The 9,682-nt window shown below is 39.2% G+C and overlaps 1 long non-coding RNA gene across 1 annotated transcript; it reads left to right on the top strand.

The window, feature by feature from the left end:
* The first annotated feature begins 1,308 nt into the window (after positions 1 to 1,308).
* LOC148028367 (uncharacterized) lies at positions 1,309 to 2,552 on the top strand. The gene is made up of 3 exons (XR_015692720.1): positions 1,309 to 1,595; positions 1,731 to 1,766; positions 1,861 to 2,552. It is a non-coding gene; the product is annotated as an uncharacterized LOC148028367 (long non-coding RNA).
* Positions 2,553 to 9,682: the final 7,130 nt, after the last annotated feature.

Below are 9,682 nucleotides of genomic sequence, written 5' to 3'. Positions count from 1 at the left end.
TCGTGTCATTAATGAGATCATGACACCTTAGTGCTCTCTACATAAGAAGAATCAAAGTTATTTAATATGTCTTTGGAGTGGTTTGGTGTAGGCTTGGCTTTTTTTCCTATCAACATAAGTATGCACTTGAAATCTATATGGTGGCAATTTGTCTTTGCATGCCTAGTAGCATGATGGCTTTAAAAATCAAAAGTATTGAAGTTTTTCTTTGGAAGACTATCTCACCTTAGCACTAAGGCTTGAGTTACTGGGCTCAATAATAAGGGGCAATAGGGTGCAAGAGAAGGATATGACCATTATTGCCTTGGTTTTTTTGGTGACACTAGTCCTCCTCCTTCCATCCTAAAAAACAACCATTTTCTAGCTAAATGTGAAAGTCTTGTGGCCCTGAGATGATTTGCAATTGGTAGAAGGTTAGTTTCAAGCTTGTATCTCGATGTGAACAAACCCCATGGTTGAGATGTGAAAGGATTAACAAAGTGGGGCCTCTTAAGGACCTAGACTCTAGTAACCTCCTCTTCTTGGGGTTTAAGAGGCCACCTATGTATATCAAAGGTTAGGTTAGAGTAGAAAATATTAGATAGAAACAATTTGTGCTGCTAGGGAAGCAAAACCTAGGTTTTGAACTCACATAAGCGTGATACTTGGTAGGAATAGAAAATATTAAACAAGGACAAAGGTCTCAATGTGAGAATTGAATACTCTATGGATGTCAGTTGTTGCCAACCAGCTAGCTAGCCACTAGGGTAAAGGGACTAAAAAAGTAACGCTACCCAAGAGCAAAATGCATCCCACCCTAATTTAGTGCTAATTTTACAAAATGACGTAGTTATTTTTTAGCCACGTAAAGTTATGACATAAATATTTATATATTTATATATAAGCTTAATGTGAGTCAAACAATTGAGCCATGTAATGTGTGTATGTATATGCAAGAATTTTGAATATTGTATTATCAAGCAATATTTACAACTCCTCAAGGGAACAACTAAATGATGAATATGAAACCTTATAATACTTTAAGAAGCACCCCTAAGGCTGTTGCCAGTAAGGTTTTATATATTTTAGATTTTGTAAAACCTTAAAATTATGCATGGTGTGACTCTATTGGCCCCTCATGGTCACTCTTTAATGAACCCTTCATATACGACTAAGTCTACTTGATAAAGATATCAAAATATCACAAAGTTTTCGTTTCGTGAGCTCCAAATAAAATATGTAATTTGACTGCTAAAAAATCATCCATGTAACTGCCTTGGAGAAAGAATTTATGTTGATGGACTGTTACACGACACTCTATTGACCTCTTTACCCTACCCAGCTAACTTATCTCATCTCTGGGTTGGCTCTGTCGGAGAAGAGAGAGAGAGAGAGAGAGAGAGAGAGAGAGAGAATCCTGCTTTGAGAGGGATCTGTCAGCTACCTTCCCCCACAGACACACACTCACTCGCCATTCTTTGCAGTATGACGTTTGCTTTCTCTCTCTGGATCTCCCTCCCTGCCCTCATCATCCTCATCGCCATCTGCATCTGCCTATTCTGCCTCTGCAGGAGCTAATCTCACCATGAACGCTCCACATAATCTCAAATGATCAGGTGTGCGACGTTCCATCCCCTATAATCTTTCCGTTTCTGCATATTACAACGGTCCTGACAGCAGTAAAGCTCATGCCACGACCGATCGGATAAGTAATCTGGCATGATTCTGTGCTTGGTTTTCTAAATCTGCAGGAGGTGGCCATAGAACTCCATATCTCGGCTGATCAGGTAAGGAATTCCTGCACATGATGCTAGTGTACTGTTTCAAATTTTGTTCAACTGCTCTGGGGGAGGAAGGCCTGATGATCATGATCACGCACAGAAGGGGGAAAGCAGAATAATGGCGTTCGAGCTGAGCATCTGGATCTCCTTCCCGGCGCTGATAATTGCGGTGGGGATGTGCCTGGGGTGCTACTGCCTGGGGAGAAGCCATGGCCGCCGGAGTTCTCTCCCCTACTACTCAGATCCAGCCCGCCCTCCCCCTCTCGCCTATCCGCCAAAGAACCCCTCGTCTAGTGCTGCAGCTCCCTGATTTTCTTCTTTCCTATGCACTGCCAAGTAATCCTCTCATCTCAGAACTCATCTTCATTTCTGGACCCCTCTCTCATTGCAACGTACTAATCATCCTCAAGGCATGTACCATGGGCCCTGAGGTACATTATTGCTAGACTTGGATTGTATATGCAAATTGTCCATACGGATTCCATTGCTACCAAGAGTTACTTTACTATAGTACACCATGGGCCCTGAGGTACATTATTGCTAGACTTGGATTGTATATGCAAATTGTCCATACGGATTCCATTGCTACCAAGAGTTACTTTACTATAGTACCAAATTGCTTGGGAGTGTGAGAGTTTTGGAAGATCAAAGGTTCAAAGCCCCCAATTGGGAGTACTTCCCTAGCTAGGTGCCTCCTCTTTGGGTGAAAGATGGGTGTAATCCCCATCTTTTCTTATTGTTTACAGGTACAATAATCCCATTTACAAAAATAAGAATTGCTCCAACTACATACACCATATTGTAACACTCAGCTCCAAGTATCCAGAGTATTGCACCTTATTAAGAATGTGAAGTCCAGCCAATCTTTATTTGCTTGAGCCATTATCATGCACTCACACCATCAAAATGGAAGATGAATTGAAATTACTCACTTGCATAGACAATCGTCATAGTGCCTAGTCCTTGAAACACAATAACATATTTTTGAAGATAAGATTGCATATCCCATGCCAATGCAAGCAAAAATTCTTCCTATGTAAGAAGTAATAGCAAGAAACATGAAGGGTGAGATAGAACCTAGATATTTGTGGTTTGTGCACAATAAGCATCATGCTAGCTTTACACATCATCTACATGGGTCTACGTATGCTATCCAAGCGCAATATAAAGGTTACTAGGTCAAAAACTTAACTTTAGACATTGTGCAATGTAATCAAAACATGACTTTTAGCCACTGTGACAAGAATTGTATTCATTGCACCAACATTTACATTGCATTGCCATGAGTGTGCTAAACTCTCTTCAAGCTAAGGGGTTGTATTAGCACTTATGCTCTTCTTTCTTGCTTTATTTTAAAGAGGGAAAATGTGTGCCAGTCTTAAATATATGTGAGGATAAATTGTGAATTAGCTTAAGCAATGCGAATCCATTTTTCAAGGGTCGATTCTTTGAATACTTGTATCATGCTTTGTTAGATGTGTAGAGATCTATGCACAGCTAATAAACCATGATACAAGTATCCACACAATTCACCCTTGAAAAATGGATACTCGGAATGTACCTAAAGTGGCACAAGTCTTCTCTTTTTCGCTTTCACCCTCTGGATCTCCCTCCCTACCCTCATCATCGTCATCAGCATCTGCCTATTCTGCTTCTGCAGGAGCTAATCTCATCACCTTAAAAGCTCCATATCGTCTCCAGTGATCAGGTGTTCTCATGGTCCATGACACTCTAGCCTTTCCGCTTCTGTCCATAATAACGGTGCTGATAGCAGGAGGAGGAATCCCTGCAAAAAGATGCTGTATTGTGTCGAATGTCGTTCAATTCTTCTGAAGGAAGAAGGCCAGATGATCATGCGCAGAAGGGGGGCAGCAGCTTAGATTTGTATAATGATGTTCGAGTCTGGGCTGCTACTGCCTGGGGAGAAGCCATGGCCGCATGTTACCACTCGCCCTGAATTCACAGTTTTGCTTAACTTGGATTATAGGAATCCAAGTTAAGTAAGCAATCCAATTTATCATTTTATTGATACTCAATTTATTGTTCACTGGGGAGTCATTTCTTGCTCTGAAGCGGAACATTGCATAGGTTCTTGTTAATGCGTGGGAAAGAAACCAACAAAAAAAAAAAGCAGATTAATCTTTCTGTTTAATTGTATGGTTAACAATTCAACCCTTGTAAGCTGATGTGTTATGATAACAAGAACGGAATACTAAAACCATCAATTAATACTGCTTCGTGTTAGTAATGAAAAGTTGCGAGTTAGTGAACACCGATGAAAATGACTCGATAAATAAAATATTAATAAGCTTCATTCTGGAGAGAGAACCTAAACGTTAGTAAAAAAAGACTATGGAAATGATAGGACTTACAAATTGGTTGGTATTATCTATTTCTGACCTGTGGATGGGATGGCGAAAGAAATTTATGCTCAATTGAATAGATTTTTGAAAAATAAAAATTTTGTGTTTTCCTGATTCGACTAGGAAAAATAAGATAGAGAAATTCTTTAATGATTTATTTTTCGTCTCAGCAAGATGTTCTGCTTCAAAGTTCCCAATTTGAAATTACATTTTAAAGGATGAGTTACAAGCTCGAGCACATCTTTTGCATTGGTAAACTCGTGAATTTGGGCAAATGTGAACTCAACAGACCATTTTGTATCAATTCCTCTTGCTTCTAAAGGATTTGTGTAGGCCATTCTAGTAATGGCTGGATCAAATTCCAATTCGTGCATACACTGAATTTGATTATAATTGTCTGGTTTCTCTACAATTTGTGGCATTGGAACATTCCTTGTTTCACAAGTGTTTCTAAAAAAAAGTAGTTTAGCAGCCTAATATTCCTTATCCATATATGGGATACCTATTTCGCAAATAATCATTCAACATCAAATCAAGAACCTCGCTATTGAGATTTCCAATGAATTGTCTCCCATTTAAAAAACAGATTTTCCCTTGACTATTTCAAGATGATTTTTTAGCCTATCCCAAAATTTAGCCTCTCTTTCTTGGAAACTGCAAGGTTCTATACCAAATGCAGAACACATTTTTTCTATCCATGCATGTGTTTCGTTGGGGCCAATTGAAAAAGATGCAGAACCCATGGTTACTCTGTGGAGCGTGTTTGCCAAATACGTGGTTCAATATAGGTCTTGGTTTGTGAATTGGCATTCTCAGGTGCTCCTTTCATGCCTAAGTCGAAGTTGTTCAACCTATGCTCAAGAGATAGTAATCTATGCATTGATAAGGAGGATTGCTACCAAGGATTACTATCGGTACCAATCAGTTGGGAGTGTGTGTGAGTTGTGGGAGGTCAAAGGCTCAAAACCCTCAATTGGGCTCCTCCGAGGTGCCTTAGCTTTGGGTGAAAGATCGATGTTATAAATATTGTTGAAAGGCCTAACTATCACATAACAAAAGGAAGAATGGCTACCGATCCTTCCAAGTTGAGAGACACTTCATTTGTTGAGTCCTCTATCTATATTATAAGCACAAATCAATGGCTTAAACTCCAATGTCACAATATTTCATCATATTATTTCCAAACCCCATCCAACTTTTTCAAATTTTCATTTTGTTTGAAAGAAGACATAAGCTTTGAAAGATGCCTCAAGGGATGTATCCAAGGTTTGAACTCACCTTAGACTCACACTTATGTGTATACTCTCACACGCTTAAACCCCTTGTCTGTGTTTACCACCCATGCGCCCATTATGCTTTCACTCCCAAAGTTAATTGAATGTAACTATGCTAAACCTTCAATTTTAGTGATGTGATAATGGTTAGCAATTAGCATCATGCACAAAGATTTCATGATCAAGTTGCCCTCCTCCTAAAGGTGTTAATAGTGAAACATAATCTCATATTGAGACATGTATATGACTATTATGCTTGCTTAAAACTCTTAGATAATAGCATAGGATCACCTTCCAAAATCGGCACAAATATAGCAAGTTTTGATTCAAAAATTGTAGATTAAGCCATTAAGACATGATGGTCTAAATCCCAAATGCTTTGATGCAAAGTATTGGGCTAAATTGGATGAATTACGTAAATACACAATCATTTTGTCATTCTCTAAGCAGGTCTTTTACAATGTTGTCTCTGAAGAATAGACTGCATGGCAGCTATAGGAGAAGATCCGTGATGTTTATGATAAGCAGAGCCCTGCCTTTATATTTTTTGGTTGAAGCAACTCATGGGCCTTGGTATGAAGGAGGGGACTTGCATGTCTTTCCGCTTACATGAGTTTCATTCTATTTTCAACCACTTGTCTTCGAGGGGATTGACTTTAATAACAATCTTTCATCATTGTTCTTACTAGTTACATTGTCTGAGTCATGGGACACATTCTATACTACTATGTATGAAAATTGAAGGGAGTAAGTCTGGAGTGGAAGCACACAAGTGAAAGTAAGAGCTATGGTGGCAAGAGCAAGAGCAAGAGAGAGAGACACTCAAGATGTGGGAATTTCAATAGTCACAATCTGTGACCCCGTCCTTCTCTTATTCAAATGTCATTAAAAGAATAAAGAATGAAGTGATAGTGATGGGTGCCTGCCACTTGCAATGTATAGGTATGCATATACTATCAATGTAGCTAATACATGGGGTGGCTAGGCATAGGTGCCTTTATCCCCAAAAACCTCCCACTTAAAGGAAAATGTGCCCCTAGTGAGGAGAGAACAAGAGAATATGGACAAAGTACAAATGTACATATGTGCAACAAGAAGACAGAAGACGTCATCTCATCCAATGCCAATCAACTTTCAAAGGAAGGAAAAATGCTTCGTTGAGAAACTTTTGGTGAGAAAATTTATAAGATTTTGGTCTATTAAGATCTTGACAAGCTCAATGGACTTGTCCTCAATGACCTTGCACACAAAAAGTGGTAACATATCTCAATGCCCTTTGTCTTTGCATGGAAGATCAAATTCTTGGCTATGAATTCTTGGCCAATTGAATAGCACTCATAGAATCCAAATGCAGTGTAGGGACCATATTACCCATACCATGACAACCTCTAACCAGAGAGCCTCCTTGCAAGCCTCAGTGGGTGCAACATACTTGGCCTTAGTAGTAGAGAGGATCGTGTATTTTTGCACAATAGACATCCAAGAAATAGCACCTCCAACAAAGGTGAAGACATATCCAGAGGTGGGACTTCCTACTATCTGCATGTCTTGTGTAATCAAAGCCATTGTATCCCATGACTCATATATCCTGGCCACCATAACATATGCACATAGCAGCAATGCCATTCAAGTATCTCAAGATACCCTACACAACATCCCAATGCTGTCTGCCAAGTGTAGCCATATAGTGTGTCAAAACTTCCACTACAAATGCTATGTTAAGATAAGTGGTTATCGTGGCATACATCAAACTGCCCACTGCAGATGCATAAGGAAACTTGGCCATCTCAGTCTTCTTCTCATCAAACTACAAACATATGGCCTAACTAACCTTTATATAAGAAGGTAGAGGACGATTAATAGGCTTACCATTGTGCATATAAAACTGCTCAAGGACTTTTTGGATATACACATTTTGTGATAGATAAAGGACCCCCTTAGAGTGATCACGTGTGATGCGCATCCCAATAATACGTGAGACTTGTCCCATATCCTTCATCTCAAAGCTCTTCTTGAGCTGAGTTTTCAAGTCATCTAGCTCATCATGAGCACTTCCAGCAATAAGCATATCATCCACATAGAGTACCAAAATCATAAGGCTGCCATCACAAGCCTTCTTCGTGTATAAACATGGATCCATAGCACTATAGCTATATCCTTGGGAATGCATAAAACCATCAAACATGTGGTACCATCCCCTAGGTACCTATTTAAGGCCAAAAAGGCTCTTTCTCAACTTGCACACTAGGCGTTCTCTGCCTTTTTTTCAAATCCCTTGAGCTACTAGATAAAAATCTCATCATGCAAGTCCCCATGTAGAAAATCCATAGTTACATCCATCTAAATAAAGGTCCAGATCAAGCTAAGCAACCAATGCTAGTACCAAGTGTAGGGTCATCATTTTGACCATAGGAGAAAAGACTTCATCGAAGTCAACACCATGTTCCTTCTTGAAACCCTTAGTTATCAATGTGGTCTTATAAGTAGGCTTGGATCCAGATGAGCATTGATAGCATGTATTTTTGTAGCCCATTAAGAAGTGATCAAGACTATTGCCACCTCAAAATAATTAGAACTTGAACTACTTGAGTCTACTTCAAAGGAGAAGCTCCACCCAAACCCACAAGGATTGACCTAAAATGGGAACCTAAGTTAAATGATGTGGTCTCTTATCAACCTTCTAGCATCATCTTTTGAGGTGACCACATTGCTATCATCCCTTAGGCCAAAGTGAACCATTGCTGCATTTGGTTCAAAGAGAGTGAGAAATGAGGGGGAGTGACATGTGTCAACCCCTCTACCCATAGGATAAAGTCTAAGATCTAGCCCCCTAAAATGTCACAGGTTGGGTTCTAATAATGATAGGCTAGGATAGTCAACACTTGGCTATTTCTAAACTTGCCTAATCTAATGCTTGAATTGTGATGGAAGCCTCTTGATGAATCAAGATCACTCTGCCTTTAGCAAGACCTGCTGTCAGAGATCTAGCCATCCACTTCTCTCCAGGGTTTCTTTACTTTGCTAATTATTCCTATCATGATTTAATATGACATATAGCAATCATCTTCCTTAATTAGTCGTTTTAAAAATAATATGTACTTGTGTAAATTAGGCATGTACACAAATACCATTTCAAACAATCTTTTAAAAACAACTATAAATAGGATATTTATCTTCACCTTCTCCAAGGTGCAATGCTATGCTGATATTCTATTCCTTACACTAGATTTGTATCCAAAGTATTTGGATACTCATGCATGGGCACAATCCACCAATCCACCCTTCTCTAGCATCAAGGTCTTCCAAGAAGACCATCTCAAACTCATAGAGGTTAGGTTGGTCCTTGATACCCAATGAATTCACAGTTAGAGCCCTCTTGACACCCTTGTCACCTCCTAGCCTAACATCCTTCCTATGGAGAGACCTCTCACATCCAAGTTTGGTCCTAGTACCCGTTGGCTATCCCTTGGTGAAAGGGATCTACCACTACTCCAGGGGGACCTAAGGCATATCCAAGAATCCACCTATATGTGGGCACAATATCTCTTTTTTCAAAATCCACAAATAAGGAAATCGGCCTATTCTTAGCTAGGAAATCATCATTTTTGAAAGTAAAACATTTCATTGAAACCAAAGTAGTTTAAAAGAAGATACAATCTACAACTTATTTCTCCTTAGAGTCCAATCACGTAAAGCGATACATGATAGTCTCCCTAGTGTTTAGGATACAATACTTATCAAACCCTCCCTCTCTATACTTTTCAATGGCCATAACCTTTCCTCTAAATGATGCAACACTTTAGCATCCAACACATTGACACGCATGAGCAAGGCATCTACCTCTACTCCTAGTAGTTATGTCCTTTAAGGGATAATCATGAATAGTTTCCAATGGAAAATTCATTTCCATATTCTAAGGGTGTTCAAAGTTGGAATTCCCTCTTTGATGCACAATAATTAAGGGATATTCAAGGATGGATACCCTTCACTGTTGCAAGCAGTAACAATAATTGATTAATCAATCAATTAATCTATCCATCTACTTAATCAAAATTACTTTAAATATATCCAATGGCACCTGAATGGAAGTTGATGTGGATAGAACTTCATTCACCCGTGCAACCTCATCCCACTCCAATTATTTGCTACTTTGGGACCATTGTAGCAAGCAAACTTCTTCTAACACATTTTGTGTTCTATCCCTTCTTGGACTCTTGTAGATCCTCTGAATCCATATGTCTTAAAGTAAAGCTGGGTGAGGCAAATGGGATATGTAGAGTCTTGG

Source organism: Lygodium microphyllum, chromosome 12 (assembly GCF_053477565.2).
Source record: "Lygodium microphyllum isolate KBCC chromosome 12, Lygodium_microphyllum_v1.1.10, whole genome shotgun sequence".
Lineage (NCBI taxonomy): Eukaryota > Viridiplantae > Streptophyta > Polypodiopsida > Schizaeales > Lygodiaceae > Lygodium > Lygodium microphyllum.
The sequence above is the reverse complement of the archived record's forward strand: the minus strand, read 5'-3'. Positions and strand labels throughout refer to the sequence as shown.